General features: G+C 39.9%; 1 long non-coding RNA gene across 1 annotated transcript in view; it reads left to right on the top strand.

Annotated features, from left to right (window-relative positions):
- Window positions 1–19,547, top strand: part of LOC126204456 (uncharacterized) — a 59,022-nt gene extending 39,475 nt beyond the window's left edge. Inside the window, exon 3 of the long non-coding RNA XR_007540512.1 lies at window positions 19,469–19,547. This is a non-coding gene — a long non-coding RNA (uncharacterized LOC126204456). The remainder of the gene's footprint in view (window positions 1–19,468) is intronic.
- The last annotated feature ends 2,677 nt before the right edge of the window (window positions 19,548–22,224 follow it).

Below are 22,224 nucleotides of genomic sequence, written 5' to 3'. Positions count from 1 at the left end.
GTGTATCTGGACATGCTGAAAAATTGGCTCATGCCACAACTGGAGACTGACAGCGCCGACATTCTTTCAACAGGATGGTGCTCCACCGCACTTCCATCATGATGTTCGGCATTTCTTAAACAGGAGATTGGAAAACCGATGGATCGGTCGCGGTGGAGATCATGATCAGCAATTCATGTCATGGCCTCCACGCTCTCCCGACTTAACCCCATGCGATTTCTTTCTGTGGGGTTATGTGAAAGATTCACTGTTTAAACCTCCTCTACCAATAAAGGTGCCAGAACTGCGAGCTAGCATCAACGATGCTTTCGAACTCATTGATGGGGACATGCTGCGCCGAGTGTGGGAGGAACTTGATTATCGGCTTGATGTCTGCCGAATCACTAAAGGGGCACATATCGAACATTTGTGAATGCCTAAAAAAACTTTTTGAGTTTTTGTATGTGTGTGCAAAGCATTGTGAAAATATCTCAGATAATAAAGTTATTGTAAAGCTGTGAAATCGCTTCAATCATTTGTAATAACCCTGTAATTGCTGTTGTTTATAGGTCCCCTAACTCCGACTTCAGAGCATTTTTGCTTAAGCTAGAGAGGGTTCTTGATTCACTTTGTAGGAAGTACCGGAAAGTAGTTATATGTGGTGACTTCAATATTAATTTTGTGCATGATTGTGCAAGAAAAAGGATGTTGGTAGATCTCCTAAATTCATATGATCTGATGCAAACTGTGTTTTTTCCAACTAGGATGAAGGGGAACAGTAGCACAGTCATAGACAATATTTTTATTCATTCTTCATTACAAGATGGGCATTCTGTTAGTAAAAGGGTGATGGCCTTTCAAACCATGATGCACAAATTTTAACACTAAAAGGTTTTTGTACTCTAACCAATGTCGTATTTAATTGCAAACTACGTAGGAAAGTTAATCCAACAGCAATAGAGAGTTTGTCAAAACTTGTCAAGGAACAAGAGTGGCAAGATGTTTATAGTGCCGATAATATAGATGATAAATACAATGCTTTCCATAACACATTTCTCATGCTCTTTGAGAGTTGCTTTCCATTAGAACATTCTAAATGGGGTACTAGCAGTAATGGACAACCCAGTTGGCTGACTAGTGGGATAAGGATATCATGTAGAACAAAGCGGGAATTATATCAAAATGTTAGAAGTAGTTACAATCAAGCTACAGTAGCCCATTACAAACAGTATTGTAAGATGCTTAAAAATGTTATCAGCAAGGCAAAAAGTATGTGGTATGCAAATAGAATAGCTAATTCACAGGATAAAATTAAAGCCATATGGTCAGTTGTGAAGGAAGTGTCTGGTCAGCAGCACAAGGTTGATGATATAAAGTCAGTCTGCAGTAATAATATTTCTGTTACTGATGAATAAGATATATGTACAGTATTTAACAACCATTTTCTGAGCATTGCTGGTGAATTAAATAAAAATTTAGTATCTACAGGAAATCATATAAATTTCTTAGGAAATGCCTTTCCGAGATTGACGTCTGAAATACTTCTCTGTGATACAGACAAGAGGGGGATTGAGACAATAATCAAATCACTGAAGACTAAGGACTCTCATGGTTATGATGGAGTGTCTAGTAGAATATTAAAGTACTGTGCTGCACATGTTAGCCCTGTATTTAGCCATATTTGTAATTTTTCCTTTAGGAATGGTCAGTTTCCTGAGCGATGAAAGTAATCAGTAGTAAAGCCGCTTTATAAAAAGGGAGAAAGGGATAATGTAGATAATTTTAGACCTATTTCTATGCCATCAGTGATTGCAAAAGTTATCGAAAAGGCTGTGTATGTAAGGTTAAGTGATCATTTTATATCACACGATTTGCTATCAAATGTACAGTTCGGCTTTAGAAGTCGTTTGACAACTGAAAATGCTCTATTCTCTTTTCTCTGTGAGGTACTGGATGGGCTAAACAAAAAGTTTCGAACGCTTGGCGTATTTTTTGATTTAACAAAGGCATTTGACTGTGTTGATCACACAATATTGCTCCAGAAGTTGGACCATTACGGAATTAGGGAAGTAGCTCACATTTGGTTCACCTCTTACTTTAGCAAAAGGCAGCAAATGGTCATTATTCACAATGTTGATAACGGCTGTGATGTGGGATCTGAGTGGGGTACTATCAAGTGGGAGGTGCCCCAGGGATCAGTGTTGGGGCCGCTCCTGTTCCTTATTTATATAAATGATATGCCCTCTAGTATTATGTGTAACTCTAAAATATTTCTGTTTGCTGATGACACTAGCTTGTTGTGTACAACATTGACTCGGTTTCAAGTAGAGCAGTACATGACCTCAGTTCATGGCTTGTAGAAAATAAACTAACGTTAAATCACAGCAAGACTCAGTTTTTACGGTTCCTAACACACAATTCAACAAAACCTGACGTTTTAATCTCACAGAACGGGCATATGATTAGTGAAAATGAACAGTTCAAATTCCTAGGTGTTCAGATAGATAGTAAGCTGCCGTGGAAAGCCCACGTTCAGGATCTTGTTCAAAGACTTAATACTGCCATTTTCACTATTCGAACGGTATCGAAAGTGAGTGATATTTCGACACGTAAATTAGTCTACTTTGCTTATTTTCATTCACTTATGTCGTATGGTGTTATGTTTTGGGGTAACTCTTCCCATTCTAGAAGGATATTTTTGGCTCAGAAACGGGCGGTCCGGGCAATAAGTGGTGTGAGTTCACGAACCTCTTGTCGACCTCTTTTCACGAGTCTGGGTATTTTGACATTGGCCTCTCAATATGTATATTCCTTATTGTCGTTTCTTGTTACCAATATTAGTTTATTTCCAACAATAAGCAGCTTTCACTCGGTTAATACTCGGCAGAAATCAAACCTTCATTTGGATCGGACTTCCTTAACTCTTGTGCAAAAAGGTGTGCAGTATACTGCTGCATCCATTTTCAATAAGCTGCCACTCGAATTCAAAAATCTTAGCAGTAATCCATGCGCTTTCAAATCGAAACTGAAGAGTTTCCTCATGGGTCACTCCTTCTATTCTGTCGAGGAGTTCCTTGAAAAATCAAGCTGGTTCTTATTGTATTCTTGATTGCATTTACTTAATCTTATGGACTCACTTTTTTCGGGTTCATAATTTATTTTTATCTGTTATTACTTTTATGATGTAATTTCATGTTCTGACACGTTCCATGACCTTGGAGATTTGATCCTCAATTTGGTCCTACGGAACTTGACATTTAAATAAAATAAATAAAGTATATAAGACATTAATTAACTAAAGTGTGTACTGACTGGAAAGAGATGCAGTACTTACAAGTCACATTCTAAAAAATCTAAGCCTGAAAGGCGACGTCTTGAAAAGTTGTAAATAAGATAAGGGCTGCTCGTACCTGAGTGAACACGGGTTGCAACAAAACTGAGGTGCCAACGTTAGAAAGTGTGGGCAAGTAAACATGGTGTTGCTACAAGCGCCATCTAGTAGTCGCAGAAACAACTAGGCTACTGTGCATTAAAAATTAGACACATGGAATTGTAATGAAGCAGATTCAGGTATAACGTAAGCGCTAATAATAATAAGATGAAGTTAATATTTATGTGCTTTAAACAGAGATGCATTTTGTAACGTAAAAAAAAAACGTCAGATATGACACACAAGAAAACGGCAAAAACGTAACAAGAAAATAACATTTCGGCAAACTGCATGAGGAAATCTGAATCAAAGATCAAGCAAACGGATTTATACAGTCGAAAAAGTTTTTATTTCGCAGCTGCAGCTGTTCTTTGAGAATGAGGCCATCATAACGAGATAGATGTTTGAAAATCTCCAATTCCTCTAAAACATCTAACCTACGCCCCTTCTTTTCGGTATGCAGAATACTGCTATCGCCAGTGGCTTTAGGCACGTGTCCAGTAACTAAGAGATGATCGGAAAAGGATGAATTTAGGGGACTGGTTCCGTTCATTTTCAAAAGATGTTCTTTATGTCTGATGTTGAAAACACGTCCAGTTTGCCCTATATAATAGGAGGAGCAGGTATCGCAGACGATCTTATAAACGCCAGAACTTTCTGTAGGGGAACGAATAGATTTCAGATTATGAATGAAGTTTCTCTTCAGATTATTATTAGTAGAGAAGGCAACATTGCAGTTGTATTTGTTGCGAAGCATGCGCTGAATAGGAAGTGGGTCCTACGAAAGGAATAGAAAAGCGTTTTTTTTTCTTTTGGGTTAACGTCAGCGCGTGAGGTGTTGAGCGTAGTAGTTCTTGCAGTTTTCTTATTGTGGATATCGTCCACTATGTTAGGCGTATATTCATTATTGACTGCTATGGTTTTAAGTAAATTCTCATTAAACTTTTCTGTTGAAAGTGGTATAGAGGTGACTCCGTGGACGGCACTCTTTTGGCTACAAAACCCAATTTTCTAACATAGTCTCCGTTCAATGTTTGGTCTTATGCCACATTATTGGGAGGGACTGCATGTCCGCATGGTACCACTCCACAGGTCGACGTCAGGGCCAACATTTTGCTGCTTCAATAACCTCTCCGTCATCCACTTACTGCCCCTGTGGCGAGCATACTTCATTAGGCCAAACAGATGGAAGTAGGAAGGTGTGAATCCAGGCTGTAGCATGGATGAGGAAGAATTGTCCAACAAAATTTTGTGAGCTCCTCTCTGGTTTGCAGGCTTGTGTGAGGCCTTGTGTTATCATGGGGAAGGAGAAATTGGTTTGCATTTTTGCGGTAACGAGCTCAACGATTTCTTCAGTTTCCTGAGGGTAGCACAATACATTTCGGATTTGATTGTTGCACCATGAGGAAGGCCCTCAAACAGAATAGCCGCTTCAGAGTCCCACAACACCGCCGCCATGACATGCTGGCTGAGGGTGTGGCTCTGAAGTATTTCTTCCGAGAAGAGGTGGAGTGGCACCACTCCATAAAGGGCCGCATTGATTCTGGTTCGAGGTGATGAAGCCAGGTTTCATCGCCTGTAACGATGTCCGATAAAAAAATTTGCACTATCAGCCTAGTAAACGTGCAAGCAATTCCGCACAGATGGTCATTCGTTGCTCTCTATGGTCTTCTGTAAGGCAGCTAGGAACTCGACTGGCACTCACCTGTGAGAACCCCATCTGGTGGTCGAGCAGTGCCGACTGTTGTGTAAGAGCACAAGAGCACGTGAACACCCTAACTCTTACACCTTGCGATTTTATTAGTTATTTTTCTTTGAATGCTGTTAAAAGTAACGTAGATACTGCAATCTGAAAGATACGGCACGTAAACCTCCGGCGCTACAGCTCCTCTAGACTCGGTGAAACTTGCCAGCAGGGTCGTGAGCACACCTTCCCTTGTGCACATTGTAAAGGAGTTTATACGCATGCGCAACTGTCGTGACGTAATTGCCTTACAGGCCAAATACACTACTGTCCATTAAAATTTCTACACCAAGAAGAAATGCAGATGATAAACGGGTATTCATTGGACAAATATATTATACTAGGACAGACATGTGATTACATTTTTACGCAATTTGGGTGCATAGATCCTGAGAAATTAGTACCCAGAACAACCACCTCTGGCCGTAATAACGGCCTTAATACGCCTCGGAATGGAGTCAAACAGAGCTTGGATAGCGTATACAGGTACAGCTGCTCATGTAGCTTCAACACAATACCACAGTTCATCAAGAGTAGTGACTGGCGTTTTGTGATGAGCCAGTTCCTCGACCACCATTGACCAGACGTTTTCAATTGGTGCGAGATCTGGAGAATGTGCTGGCCGGAGCAGCAGTCGAACATTTTCTGTATCCAGAAAGGCCTGTACAAAACCTGCAACATGCGGTCGTGCATTATCCTGCCGAAATGTAGGGTTTCGCAGGGACCGAATGAAGGGTAGAGCCACGGGTCGTAACACATCTGAAATGTAACGTCCACTGTTCAAAGTTCACATACACCCATGCCCGAGAGAGGACTTGAACCTTCGCCGGGACCAGCCGTAGACCCATCCAATGTGCGTTCACCGCGATGTCGCCAAACACGGATGCGACCATCATGATGCTGTAAACAGAACCTGGATTTATCCGAAAAAAATGACGTTTTGCCATTCGTGCACCCAGGTTCGTCGTTGAGTACATCATCGCAGGCGCTCCTGTCTATGATGCAGCGTCAGGGGTAACCGCAGCCATGGTCTCCGAGCTGATAGTCCATGCTGCTGCAAACGTCGTCGAACTGTTCGTGCAGATGGTTGTTGTTTTGCAGACGTCCCCATCTGTTGACTCAGGGATCGAGACGTGGCTGCACGATCCGTTACAGCCATGCGGATAAGATGCCTGTCATCTCGACTGCTAGTGATACAAGGCAGTTGGGATCCAGCACGGCGTTCCGTATTACCCTCCTGAACTCACCGATTCCATATTCTGCTAACACTCATTGCATCTCGACCAACGCGAGCAGCAATGTCGCGATACGATAAACCGCAATCGCGATAGGCTACAATCCGACCTTTATCAAAGTCGGAAACGTGATGGTACGTATTTCTCCTCCTTACAAGAGCCATCACAACAACGTTTCACCAGGCAACGCCGGTCAACTGTTATTTGTGTATCAAAAATCGGTTGGAAACTTTCCTCATTTCAGCATGTTGTAGGTGTCGCCACCGACGCCAACTTTGTGTGAATGCTATGAAAAGCTAATCATTTGCGTGGTGTAGCAATTTTAATGGCCAGCAGTGTATATGCGGATTTGATAAGCAATGTGCACGGTTTACGGCGTGCACAGCTAGCCCTCACCACTCAGCTACAAGTTGACGTCAGTGCCACCAGGGGGTAGCAGTCTGCAGCAGACTTTTATCCACGTTCGCGTGGCATAAATCCCGCTAGGCAATAGCACACTCCATAGATTTCCAATTCACTCACTACATAGTAACATTAGATGAGACATCCGTATATATTACAGTTATACTGATAGTTAAACCTATTTTGTGGGATTATAAAAGAGATATAGTACATTAAGTTTTGAAATTGATCATACAGTAATCCATTTGAGGCGGTGAGAACCATAAAGCAAATCATCGTCGACTGTGCGACTGTAACATTTATTCATGCTTCTGACATCTGTTGATCTCATGGTGGGTCAAGTTTATCTGTACTCCAAATAAACATGACTACCAGCAAACATTTAACAAAGAAGAGTATAGTGAACCTAAGTTGCTGTGTGGGTGCAATGTAAGAGTGCCCGATTTTTAACCCGGAAGTTAATTCGTTAAGTAATACATGAATTAGAGACCTTGCAAATATTTCCGAAGAGATTAAAAAGCACTGCCAGGCACTTAAATATGATTTGCAGAGTATCCATGTGGATGTAGATGTAGAAATATCGACGGTATGTGGTGCGTATTTTGTTTGGAAACTGGGTTTTTACATTCAGATACGGTTCTTGCTGTTGAAAACAGTAATGCCCACTTTGTTCTTGGGCATGGAGCTTGTATTCGGTAGCGAATAACACAACTGTATTTCAGGTGCGTTTATATTTTTACAGATGTAATGACAATATGATTTTTACACCCATTTTTATTCAATAGTCAGGATGATCACTGTTTCCTGTATATTGTACATAAGTGTGTCTACACTATTTTTGTTGTTAATGAGACGACTGAACCCATCAAATTGTGTGATTCAAATTATTTACATACGTAATGACGACAGGATACTTGTAATTCCCTTTTTTTATATCAAAAAATCATGACAGTTCTGCATTATCACAGTTACTTTTGTTTTACTTGTGTAACGGTAACGTAAACCGGAATAATATTCACTATTGGGCAATGGAAAATCCACGATGGCCGCGACAAGTGGAACACCAGCGACCTTGGCGGGTTAATGTATGGTGCGACATTATGGTAGGAAGGATAATTGGCTCCCATTTTATCGATCGCAATCTAAATGGTGAAATGTATGCTGATTTCCTACGTAATGTTCTACCGATGTTACTACAAGATGTTTCACTGCATGACAGAATGGCGATGTACTTCCAACATGATGGATGTCCGGCACATAGCCGTGCGCTTGAAGCGGTATTGAATAGCATATTTCATGACAGGTGGATGGGTCGCCGAAGCACCATACCATCGCCCGCACGTTCACCGGATCTGACGTCCCCGGATTTCTTGAACTACTCGCTGTTGAGAGGAATGTCGTTACACGTATTTCCAAATGCATTAAGGCTGACGGACGTCACTTTGAGCATTTATTACATTAATGTATTATTTACAGGTAATCACGCTTTACTGTATGATTAAATGATGATGGCGTCCTCTTGGGTAAAATATTCCGGAGGTAAAATAGTCCCCCATTCGGATCTCCAGGCGGGGACTACTCAGGAGGACGTCGTTATCAGGAGAAAGAAAACTGGCGTTCTACGGATCGGAGCGTGGAATGTCTGATCCCTTAATCGGGCAGGTAGGTTAGAAAATTTAAAAAGGGAAATGGATAGGTTAAAGTTAGATATAGTGGCAGGAGGAACAAGACTTTTGGTCTGGTGATTACAGGGTTATAAATACAAAATCAAATAGGGGTAATGCAGGAGTATGTTTAATAATGAATAAAAAAAATAGGAGTGCGGGTTAGCTACTACAAACAGCATAGTGAACGCATTATTGTGGCCAAGATAGACACAAAGCCCACGCCTACTACAGTAGTACAAGTTTATATGCCAACTAGCTCTGCAGATGATGAAGAAAAAGATGAAATGTATGAGGAGATAAAAGAAATTATTCAGGTAGTGAAGGGAGACGAAAATTTAATAGTCATGGGTGACTGGAATTCGTCAGTAGGAAAAGGGAGAGAAGGAAACTTAGTAGGTGAATATGGATTGGGGGGAAGAAATGAAAGAGGTAGAATTTTGCACAGAGCATAACCTAATCATAGCTAACACTTGGTTCAAGAATCATAAAAGAAGGTTGTATACCTGGAAGAACCCTGGAGATACTAAAAGGTATCAGATTATATAATGGTAAGACAGAGATTTAGGAACTAGGTTTTAAATTGTAAGACATTTCCAGGGGCAAATGTGGATTCTGACCACAATCTATTGGTTATGAACTGCAGATTGAAACTGAAGAAACTGCAAAAAGGTGGGAATTTAAGGAGATGGGACCTGGATAAACTGAAAGAACCAGAGGTTGTAGAGAGTTTCAGGGAGAGCATAAGGGAACAATTGACAGGAATGGGGGAAAGAAATACAGTAGAAGAAGAATGGGTAGCTCTGAGGGATGAAGTAGTGAAGGCAGCAGACAATCAAGTAGGTAAAAAGACGAGGGCTAATAGAAATCCTTGGGTAACAGAAGAAATATTGAATTTAATTGATGAAAGGAGAAAATATAAAAATGCAGTAAATGAAGCAGGCAAAAAGGAATACAAACGTCTCAAAAATGAGATCGACAGGAAGTGCAAAATGGCTAAGCAGGGATGGCTAGAGGACAAATGTAAGGATGTAGAGGCTTGTCTCACTAGGGGTAAGATAGATACTGCCTACAGGAAAATTAAAGAGAACTTTGGAGAGAAGAGAACCGCTTGTATGAATATAAAGAGCTCAGATGGCAACCCAGTTCTAAGCAAAGAAGGGAAGGCAGAAAGGTGGAAGGAGTATATAGAGGGTTTATACAAGGGCGATGTACTTGAGGACAATATTATGGAAATGAAAGAGGATGTAGATGAAGACGAAATGGGAGATAAGATACTGCGTGAAGAGTTTGACAGAGCACTGAAAGACCTGAGTCGAAACAAGGCCCCGGGAGTAGACAACATTCCATTAGAACTACTGATGGCCTTGGGAGAGCCAGTCATGACAAAACTCTACCATCTGGTGAGGAAGATGTATTAGACAGGCGAAATACCCTCAGACTTCAAGAAGAATATAATAATTCCAATCCCAAAGAAAGAAGGTGTTGACAGATGTGAAAATTACCGAACTATCAGTTTAATAAGTCACAGCTGCAAAATACTAACGCGAATTCTTTACAGACGAATGGAAAAACTGGTAGAAGCGGACCTCCGGGAAGGTCAGTTTGGATTCCCTAGAAATGTTGGAACACGTGAGGCAATACTAACCTTACGACTTATCTTAGAAGAAAGATTAAGAAATGGCAAACCTACGTTTCTAGCATTTGTAGACTTAGAGAAAGCTTTTGACAATGTTAACTGGAATACTCTCTTTCAAGTTCTGAAGGTGGAAGGGGTAAAATACAGGGAGCGAAAGGCTATTTACAATTTGTACAGAAACCAGATGACAGTTACAAGAGTCGAGGGGCATGAAAGGGAAGCAGTGGTTGGGAAGGGAGTGCGACAAGGTTGTAGCCTCTCCCCGATGTTATTCAATCTGTATATTGAGCAAGCAGTAAAGGAAACAAAAGAAAGATTCGGAGTAGGTATTAAAATCCATGGAGAAGAAGTAAAAACTTTGAGGTTCGCCGATGACATTGTAATTCGGTCAGAGGCAGCAAAGGACTTGGAAGAGGTGTTGAACGGAATGGACAGTGTCTTGAAAGGAGGATATAAGATGAACATCAACAAAAGCAAAACGAGGATAATGGAATGTAGTCAAATTAAATCGGGTGATGCTGAGGGAATTAAATTAGGAAATGAGACACTTAAAGTAGTAAAGGAGTTTTGCTATTTAGGGAGTAAAATACCTGATGGTGGTCGGGTTAGAGAGGATATAAAATGTAGACTGGCAATGGCAAGGAAATCGTTCCTGAAGAAGAGAAATTTGTTAACATCGAGTATAGATTTAAGTGTAAGGAAATCGTTTCTGAAAGTATTTGTATGGAGTGTAGCCATGTATGGAAGTGAAACATGGACGATAACTAGTTTGGACAAGAAGAGAATAGAAGCTTTCGCAATGTGGTGCTACAGAAGAATACTGAAGATAAGGTGGGTAGATCACCTAACTAATGAGGAGGTACTGAATAGGATTGGGGAGAGGAGAAGGTTGTGGCACAACTTGACTAGAAGAAGGGATCGGTTGGTAGGACACGTTTTGAGGCATCAAGGAATCACAAATTTAGCACTGGAGGGCAGCGTGGAGCGTAAAAATCGTAGAGGGAGACCAAGAGATAAATACACTAAGCAGATTCAGAAGGATGTAGGTTGCAGTAGGTATTGGGAGATGAAGAAGCTTGCGCAGGATAGAGTAGCATGGAGAGCTGCATCAAACCAGTCTCAGGACTGAAGACCACAACAACAATCACGCTATAACAGTATGCGTTCTCAGAAATGATAAGTTCACAAAGGTACATGTATCACATTGGAACAACCGAAATAAAATGTCCAAACGCACCTACGTTCTGTATTTTAATTTTAAAAACCTACCTGTTACCAACTGTTCGTCTAAAATTGTGAGCCATATGTTTTATGACTATTACAGTGTCATCTATCACAAAGCAAAAAAAGTGGTCCAACTAACATTCATATTTCTTTACGTACTACACGAATATGTAACAAAAAATGGGGGTTCCTATTTAAAAAGCCAGTTGATATCCGTTTAACCTATGGCAGCGCTATCTAGCGGGCCAACCATAGCGCCATGTTGTTTCCCCCTTCAAACTAGACAAGTTTCGTTCTTCGTATTTTTCGTTAGTGCCTGACCCTTCTTCTTCCACGTTCTGAGGGCACTGCACATACATATTAATGTACGCTGAGTAATTTCTGTTCTACAAATGCCTTTTCACTTCACAAAACGCTGTAAGCACCATGTTGTTGTGTTTCCTATCTCCGTCGGCGTTCGTTTGCTCCCGAGAGAGTTTGGCAGCGAATTTGATTTTTGTTTACTTTTTCTCTATCTTTCTGTTTGTGTGTGTGTGTGTGTGTGTGTGTGTGTGTGTGTGTTCGCGCGCGCGCACGTGCCTGCATGTATGTGTGTAAACTCCTTTAGCTGTTTGTGTTGCCTTTTCTGTAAAGTTCCTTCAATGTGTTAAATAATGTGCCTTTACAGAGTGTAGTGTTTTCATTTAAAACTTGTTTACCTTCTGCTGTTGCCTCTTATATATGAAATTTCTTTTCTACTATCAGTTTGTGGTGTATACTGTGGCCTGATGTAAGTATTTTTAAATCTGTTTCTATTGTAATTAGGTGTTGGTTACGGACTGTTAGGTGGTCAGCAAATGTGCTCTAGGTGCTGTTACTTTTTAGGGCTCTGAACTGTTCTGAGTGTCTTGTTTAAAAGTTTTGCATGTTTTTTCTATCTAATTGGCAGGTGTTGCGTGTGAGTTAATATTTCCTGATCTGTTGAATTTATCTGCGTGTGTCTTCCGTGTTCTGAGTTTTTTCTGTGTTGTGTTGCCTGTCCTGTATTCTATCTGAAGTTCGTGTTTCTTCAGTATGTTGTCAATTCTATGGACAGTTCTGTTATTGTAGGTGAGAATGTGCCATTTTATTTTGTGTGTGTGTTGTTACACTCTTGTATCTTGCTTGTGATCAATGTTTGTATGTTGTGTTGATATGGGTTGTGGAAGGTTGTGTCTTCCTTTTCTGTTTACAAATATGTTGATTTAATTTCTCTATCGCATGGGGCTGGTAACCAATTTCCTCTGCTATACACCAAGCATCATATCATTTGATGCCACATGATTGTAGCTTGTATTCCAATAAATGGTGTTCTGTTCAATCTGCGGAGCATGAATGTGAAGCTTCTTGCTCGTGTGCCACTTGGTGGTTCGACAGATTGTGAATGGTGATGCTTATGGTTATCGATTTCCTGAATAATGTGAAGTCATGGATGTTGTTCGTTATTCGTGTGGGGATAAATATAAAATTTAGTGCGTTGACTATTTCTTTTTCTAACGTTAAGTGAACTTCTGGGTGGAAGTTGCTTATTTCATTGTGTAGCTGTTCTATATGTGTGTATGGCTCATTAGTCAGGTACATTATGTCATGGATGTGACGGTACCAGTATATACTTTGGACGTTTTTGATCTTATTATGTGTCTTGAGATCCTGTTCTGTAAATTGTTCATGAATATGTTGGCCAGCAGGTCACTAATTGGTGATCCCATTGGCAGGCCTTTATGTTGTGAATAAAATTCTTTGTTGAACCTAAGGTAATTTTGTGCTGTTACAGTCGTAAATGTGGTTGCTGTTTCATTGATGTGTCAGACTGGTGGGTTTCCTTGTTGTTTGAGTCTTTGTATGGTGAGGTTGAGTGTTTCATTTATTGGAATACAAGTTACATTGATGTGGCATCAAATGATATGATGCTTGGTGTGTAGCAGAGGAAAATGGTTGGTTACAAGTCCCATATCATAGAGAAATTAAACCTACAAATTTGTAAACAGTAAAGGAATGAACGCGCGACACAGACACAAAATCTTACACAGCCCATATCAACACAACATACAGACAATGACCACATGCAATATACAAGAGTGCAACAACACACACACAAAACTAAATGGCACATTCTCATCTACAATAACAGAACTGTCCACAGAATAGGCAACATATTGAAGAAACGTAGATTTCAGATAGGCTACAGGACAGTCAACACAACTTAGAAAAAATTCAGAACACAGCAGACACCCACAGACAAATTCAACGGATCAGGAATATAAGAACTCATACGCAACGCTTGCCAGTAAGTATACATAGGACAAACATGCAGGAACTTTTAAACAAGATACTCAGAACACCTCACAGCCATAAAAAGTAACTGCATCTATAGCTGATTCCCTCACCGCCTAATAGCCCGTTACCAAAACCCGACTACAATAGGAACAGATTAAAAAAAAAATCTGGCCACAGTCTATACCACAAACTGACAGCCGGCCGTAGTGGCCGCGCGGTTAAAGGCGCTTCAGTCTGGAACCGCACGACCGCTACGGTCGCAGGTTCGAATCCTGCCTCGGGCATGGATGTGTGTGATGTCCTTAGGTTAGTTAGGTTTAAGTAGTTCTAAGTTCTAGGGGACTTATGACCACAGCAGTTGAGTCCCATAGTGCTCAGAGCCATTTGAACCATTTGAACAAACTGACAGTAGAAAAGAGCTTCCACATACAGAAGGCAAACAAGCTTAAAATGAAAACACTACATTCTGTAAAGGCACATTATTTAACACATTGAAGGAACTTTACAGAAAATAAAACAGCAACAGCTGAAGGAAATTAAAACATACATACGCACAGACACGCACAGACACGCACACACACACACACTCACACACACACACACACACACACACACACACACACACACACACACACACAGAAAGAGAGAAAAGAGACAAACTAAACAAAATTCAAATTCGGCGCCAAACTCTCTTGGGAGCAAATGAACGCCGACGGAGTTAGAAAACACAAAAACATAGTGCTTACCGTGTTTTGTGAAGTGAAAAGGCATTTGTAAAACCGAAATTACGCAAAGTACATTAATATGTATGTGCAGTGCCCTCAGAACGCGGTGGAAGCAGTATCAGGCACAACAAGACGTGAGGAATAACGAATATGTACGCAAAACATTTTGCCATTCCAAAATCATGTTTCTTAAAAAAAGAAGGAATGTCTTAACTTACCAATGAAATCCACGTTTGCATCGCTTGGTTTGCAGGTGACGAGGTATCAATGCAGGACACCATGCAGATGGTCCTGCAAAACCATATAATGTGAATCAGGATAACAAGAAAAAAGAACAAAAACCTTCTTTAGACCTCACTTTGTTAGATCAGTTGCAGCCTAAAATATATTCACTTTTTACAGTTTTCAACAAACAAAACCCATGATGATGGCATAGAGGTGCCGAAATATCTTAGGGTAACGAAACAATAACTTTTTTTTGCATAAAAGGCGGAACCTTTATCCAGTAATTTAACTGCAGACACGGAAAGAAATACAAGAGCTACAAATCCAAAATATGAATCTCCCTTCTAACTTTGAAGCAAACTTTGAAACAGTGGGTCAAAATCGTCAACTGTAGCTGTATTTCTTTCGATTGTCAAAACTAACAAACTAGAGAGCAGAGCTTGACTCGTACTAGACCTAAGGTGATTCTTAATTAGTTCGAGTTTTGAAAAACTCATCTCTCATGATCCTTCCGAGAAATCTCTATGTCAAAATGAAATTCGGAAAAATATTCAGTTACGAACAGTAATACCCTTAAATGTTTCCAACCAACAGGCTCTGTTTCTTAGAACTTTGGTAGCTAGCAAGATACCTTGTTAGGCGTGGAATTTCTGCGAAGATACCATCTACAGAAATCTCATTATAATTGTAAACTATACGTTTGTCCAGTAGTTGGAAGTTTCCGCTTCACAGATTTTATCAGATAGCTGTGCTCTAAAAGAGCAGAGCGTTCTGATATACATTTCACGATTTTTCAACGTGCACCGGTTTCTCGCAGAAACCTGTCGATGCACTCTGACGTTGACCTTATCCGTTCCTGTTGCAAAGGCCCTGCAGCATTCTCTCCAGGCACAGTTTTTCTTTTTCTTGTTGATAGTTCCTCTTTTTGCCACAGTATTACCCACCTTGTCATACGTATCCTTTGCAGAAATAAGTACTTTGGTATCAAGATAATTCCTTTGAGATTTTCAGTTTCTTCGCGTACGTCCTCTCTCTCTGGTTCTTCAATTTCCATACGTATGGCTGTTTTTACGTTATGTATGTATTCACTCCATAATTGAGGTAATTTTATACCTTTCGCATGTCGTTTTGGTCTGATGCTTTTTGAAAACTTGATACTGAAGGGATGAAGGGTGTAGAAGCTTTAACAACATTCAGCACTGAGGTGACCAGTGACTGGTCTTTTACAACTTTGCCCCTCGCTTTTTTGACAACTGTGCTCCACTTGTGAGATGTTTTATGTTTATGTATAATTTTAGATTATATTTATGAAAAAATTTATAAATTTTACTTAATTTTTTAGTCGATAAGAACAATTGTTAGTTGATAAAAAGGAATAATTAAAAAAACTGAATTCTTTAAGCACAGGCATCATTTGCTTATTGGAACTCATTGACACGTTACGTGCAAAATGAGACAGGCGAAATACCCTCAGACTTCAAGAAGAATATAATAATTCCAATGCAAAAGAAAGCAGGTGTTGACAGATGTGAAAATTACCGAATTATAATAAGTCACAACTGCAAAATACTAACGCGAATTCTTTACAGACGAATGGAAAAACTGGTAGAAGACGACCTCGGGGAAGATCATTTCGGATTCCGTAGAAATATTGGAACACGTGAGGCAATACTGTCTCTACGACTTATCTTAGAAGAAAGATTAAGGAAAAGGCATACCTACGTTTCTAGCATTTGTAGACTTAGAGAAAGCTTTTGACAATGTTGACTGGAATAATGTCTTTCAAATTCTAAAGGTGGCAGGGGTAAAATACAGGGATCGAGAGGCTATTTACAATTTGTACAGAAACCAGATGGCAGTTATAAGAGTCGAGGGGTATGAAAGGGAAGCAGTGTTTTGGAAGGGAGTGAGACAAGGTTGTAGCCCCTCCCCGATCTTATTCAATCTGTATATTGAGCAAGCAGTAAAGGAAACAAAAGAAAAATTCGGAGTAGGTATTAAAATCCATGGAGAAGAAATAAAAACTTTCAGATTCACCGATGACATTGTAATTCTGTCAGAGACAGCAAAGGACTTGGAAGAGCAGTTGAACGGAATGGACAGTGTCTTGAAAGGATGATATAAGATGAACATCAACAAAAGCAAAACGAGGATAATGGAATGTAATGCAATTAAGTCGGGTGATGCTGAGGGAATTAGATTAGCAAATGAGACACTTAAAGTAGTAAAGGAGTTTTGCTATTTGGGGAGCAAAATAACTGATGATGGTCGAAGTAGAGAGGATATAAAATGTAGACTGGGCAGTGGCAAGGAAAGCGTTTCTGAAGGAGAGAAATTTGTTAACATCGAGTATAGATTTAAGTGTCAGGAAGTTGTTTCTGAAAGTATCTCTTATGGAGTGTAGCCATGTACGGAAGTGAAACATGAACGATAAATAGTTTAGACCTGATGAGAATAGAATCTTTCGAAATGTGGTGCTACAGAAGAATGCTGAAGACTAGATGTGTAGATCACATAACTAATGAGGAGGTATTGAATAGAATTGGGGAGAAGAGGAGTTTGTGGCACAACTTGACAAGAAGAAGGGATCGGTTGGTAGGACATGTTCTGAGGCATCAAGGGATCACAAATTTAGCAGTTGTGGAGTGTAAAAATCGTAGAAGGAGACCAAGAGATGAATACACTAAGCAGATTCAGAAGGATGTAGGTTGCAGTAAGTACTGGGAGATGGAGCAGCTTGCAGAGGATAGAGTAGCATGGGGAGCTGCATCAAACCAGTCTCAGGACTGAAGACCGCAACAACAACAACGTGCAAAATATAGGAAATACTAGTACCGTACGTAAACAGTGCTTATGAATTATAGCATAAAAGTTTTGTAGCATCAAAATACCTCAGTTTGATTAACATTTTTTGGAAGCGTTTTGCACACACTTCCCCTACAAGTAGCACACAATGTTAATGTTTGCGCAAGGGCAGTGTGTCGTATCTCCTCGTGTTTTTGATGCTCCTCATGCTATTGCTGATTTGGTGCCTTTGTTTCTGTATCCATCAGACACAACTTCATTCTCTCTAATAATATGGGCTATTTAGCTATTGCTAATTTCCTGAGAATTTTTCCATTATATATTAGTATTAAGCTCCTTAAGAAATATCGTTTTATTTTACTTTTTATTGGGACCATTTCGTAAAGGAGATAAGACTTTAATGAGCAGACGTTAAAAAATTAGAACATAGCGAGGGGCCATGTACTTGTTATGCGCGTCGCACAAATGTTCGCACACGTCCAGCATTCCCTTAATGCAGTTGTAGAGTCACATTTTTATGGAGACACCTGTATCTTCACATATGTCAACATTGCTTATATTAGAACTAAACAGTGAGACTTCATGGGAACAAAAGCAGATACACATTGTCTTGTAAAACAAAGCAAACTTGAATTCAACGTCTTTGTATTTATTGGGCAGGAGCTCAGCAGGAATTTCGCGTTTATTCTTGTTCAGTCTCCCTTTAGTCAGTTTGAAGTTGATCAAGGTCGTGGCATGCTGGACACCAGTATGTCAGCTAACAATGGTTGTATTTCTTCCTGAGTCTTGTATGTGGGTAACAAGATGTTTAAGAACATTTGAAAGGCATATACCTTTACCTGAAATGTGCACGGCAAGAAATTTCCGTTTCTACTACCGCAACCACCTTTAGTTCCAACTTTCTTTGTATTTTCAGGCAAATACTGCCTAAATGAGCAACGCCCTCGAAATGGAGTGAGTTGCTTAGCAGTCATCAGATACTCTTTAGGAGTTGTAAGGTCCTGGGCCGAGCGAGGAGTTCGGTGGTAAAGGCCTGTTGGCGCTCTGCTCACTAATGAAATGGCGTGAGTGAGACTTACATTTATTCCACTTTAAGTGTTACCATAAAATCACCTCCGTGACCGTAAGGCCAGTGGACGCAGCATGCAGCCTTGGAACACACTGACTCTTCTACCTAGAAACATGACGCCAATTTCAGACTGCCAATTTCTGCTTCCCTTAGATTAGCTGTCATAATTCAGATTCTTAAATCACTGAAAATTATTCGAACAACGGGCAGTGAGTTACTCAGTTTTCAAGTATAGTAATAAAGATGACGAATAACGAAAAGATAACCACCTCGTCGTCATGCTGCGATGTGAGACTTACAATTTGAAATAATCAAACATTTTAATCAATACTTTGCCTGCGATCGTAAGTTATATGAGATGACATTCACTTACTTAATATTATTTTCTGAATTTTATCCGCGGCCCCCAAACAAAATACGCTACTCCAGTGAAGTAGTTGAGTGCATTTGTCTGTAGTGTAGCCTTGTACGGAAGTGAAACGTGAATAGTAATCAGTTTAGACAAGAAGAGAATGGAAGGTTTTAAACTATAGCGTTACAGAAGACTGCTGAATATTGGATGGGCAGACGGTATCACGTACTAGGAGGTCCTGAATCGAATAGAGAAAAAAAAAAGCAATTTGTCTTACAATTGAATAAAAGAAGGGGCTGGTTGACAGGATCAGTTGGATGTAGGCTGCAGTGGGTTTTCAGAGATGAAGAGGTTTGCACAGGACAGACTTGTGTAGAGAGCTGCATCAAATCAGTTCTTGTATTGAAGAGCACAACAACAACTACTACAACAGCAATATCAATACTTCAGAGACCCTTAATTTCAGTGAACATTATATGTTTTGGTCCCACAAATGATACATTCATTTCTGTATACTTATAAGGCAAATTTCGTCTAGTTATGACACCAGCTTTTCTATTTGAGATATAGGAAAAATATACTCACATTTTAAATGCTATGAGTCACTTTTTACAACATTTTATATATTTTCATTTGGTTTTTAGTGGGGGTAAGTAAAAACAGTCTCTTCATTTTTGCAGGTATACTACGACAAAGAATGCCCAAAATGTTCCCAGCGAAATGATCAGCCGATCATAGAGATTCCAGCTCCACCACTTCCGTAATAAAGATGGCTTCACACACTGCGATTACTGCAAGACTCAGCCTCAAGCATCGATGCTAACATTCGGAGTTTCTGTGCGTCACTTAGCCTCCACAACTTCGTATTAACTGCACGTTCTTCCAAAAATAAAGTTTAATCGAAATTACTGTTTCTGTCTGATTACTGTATTCCTGCTGCTCCCCAGCCAGTTCACTTACGCTGTCTGATAAAATTCCAAATGCCATCCAAACTGTATGTTTTCTCCTATTTTTCGGTAAAGCGGTCAGGCGAAACTTTCATTTGTCGTTACATAACAAAATATTTGCAGAATCACAAAAATATAAGGCAGATAAGAGAAGACCAACTTGATGAAGTCCTGTTTTCGGATGTAGTGCCAGAGTACCAGTTTTATTTCTTGCTGATTACAATTTTGAAACGTTTCTGAGATGAATCTAGGTTCATAAGATTTCTGGTTCTTGCAATGAGATTTGTTTGGTTTAAAGTTCACCCTCTTAGTTGCAGATCTGTTTTTTTGACGGCTAGTTTATACCAGTATTTAATAATCTATAGACCTGCGCAGCTGCATAAGCAACCAGTCGTATCAGTATGGAACCACATATCACAATATCACACATGAAATATCCCAGCGAAAAAACTGCATTCTGGATGCAATAGGACAACGGAAATAACGAAAATTTTTGTATTATATTGTAATTGTAACGTGGGATCTCTCGTGCCGAATATGCCGGCAGATATAATTTGGTTGTTTGTCTGATTTCACAGAAAGAATAAAAACATTGGTAAGTATGTAGCAAGAAGACAGCCTATTGTGTTGGAAGTACCAGTTCAGACATCTTTCTTACTGTTGTTGCAGTGGAAAAGGGTGAACAGCATTAGCATAATGGAGAAAAGTCCAAAGTTGGAAATAGAAAGAACGTCACAATTTAAAAAGTAACTATTCTCTGCAAATGAACCGTCTAACCACCATCTCATGTTATTATGTCGAATAAAAGAAAATTATATCGCAAACCTCACAGTAATCCACTGTGGCTTTTTTTGGAGAGGATTTTCTCGCAGTCTGAAATGAAGTAAGAGAAAAACTTACATTATCTCTATATTAAAATCGACATTATAATAAACGAACATTGTTCCCGTATATCGTATTGACTGTCCACCAGTGGTCATTCTAGTTCTTGGTACAGTTGTCTATTTGTTCATTCCTGCTTCGATAAAGGAATCCAGCTTTCCGACTAAACTTATACACACTGCTAAGTGAATCTTTCACATTTTATTCAGTCTTCTGCACTGTCTCACAATGCGTCATTAACACGTACAAGTCTTAACCCACAACTCCTTGACAATCAGTCGTCATTTTACTTAACTGAAACACGATAGTGCAAATCTGTATTTCTCAAGGCATGCGAGTAACGTTACAAATCATGTACGAGGGAAAATAAGCAATTGAAATAGAATTTTCTAAATTCTTAGGTGCTTTTATTGGTAAGGCTTTGAACTGGAAGTCACATGCCACATATCTTAAATGACTTAGTTCTGCAACTTTCGAATTACGGATTACAGCAGATTTTGGAGATAAGTGTCAAAATACTGACTTTCATTTTCTGTCCCCATTCAGTAATGTTTTATGGCACCATATTCTATAACAACTGTTGGTCAAGAAGGAAGGTATTTGTTGCACACAAGCCCTTTAAACAGTTGTGCATACTGACCATCTGTCTCACAGTATATTTACTACTTTACGATTTTTGTTATCAGCGATCTATTAGTTTGAAAGCTACAGTAACAATCATAGATCCGATACCAGAAGAAGAAGTAACCATCACCGGTCCTTAGTGTGACACAGAGACGAGTGACGCATTCAGCCATAAAAAATATTTGACCGGCTGCCAAGTTACGTGAAGCATTTAATGGGAAATGAAAGTAACTTCAAAAGCAAACTGAACTGTTTAGGAAATTCTTCAGCTCCTCTCTAAAGTTAAACAGAAGGTTTTTCTTACTCAATATCAACAGGTTTAACCACCATATATGACGTTTATAAACAAGATCAGATCTTGAGAGTTCCCGTCACATTAAAACCTAGGGCCGGACCGAGACTCGAACTCGTGGCCTTTGTCTTTCGGGGGCAAGTGTTTTACCTACGGAGCTACCCAAGAACGGTTCACGAGTCGTCGTTAGAGCTTTACTTCCTCCAGTAACTCATATACCATCGCGTCGAGAATCGCGGTTGGGTAACTCATCTGGTGAGGCACTTGCCGGCGAGTACGAGTCTCGGTCCGGCACATACTTTTAAACGCCAGGAGATTTCGTTTCAGTGCACAGTCAGAGACGAGAGTTCAGACGGAAGCAGATAGATGACATACGCCATGTTTTATGTCTGGCCCCTGAAGTGCGTCTTCGGACCGTATCTCTTACGGGAATGGCCGAAGATCCACGAGCCTTCCGACGAAAACACGCGCTGTTCTGTGGCTTCATATCCGACGCCTTGTATTATAAATGATTTCTATACGTATCGACTGAGTAGTTTTCGTTGATGTCCTGTGATTTTGTTGTAGAGCAAGGTTCTCCTCCTTACTCAACCCGAACTAGGATTACATTATCACAAACATGACGAGTAAAGGTAAAAAAAAGTACATGTTCACAATGCGAAAAAAGCTACAATTAAAACAAGAATCAAAA

The sequence above is a fragment of the Schistocerca nitens genome, chromosome 9, assembly GCF_023898315.1.
Source record: "Schistocerca nitens isolate TAMUIC-IGC-003100 chromosome 9, iqSchNite1.1, whole genome shotgun sequence".
NCBI lineage: Eukaryota > Metazoa > Arthropoda > Insecta > Orthoptera > Acrididae > Schistocerca > Schistocerca nitens.
Note: the sequence above shows the minus strand (reverse complement) of the source record. Positions and strands in the feature narration are given on the sequence as shown.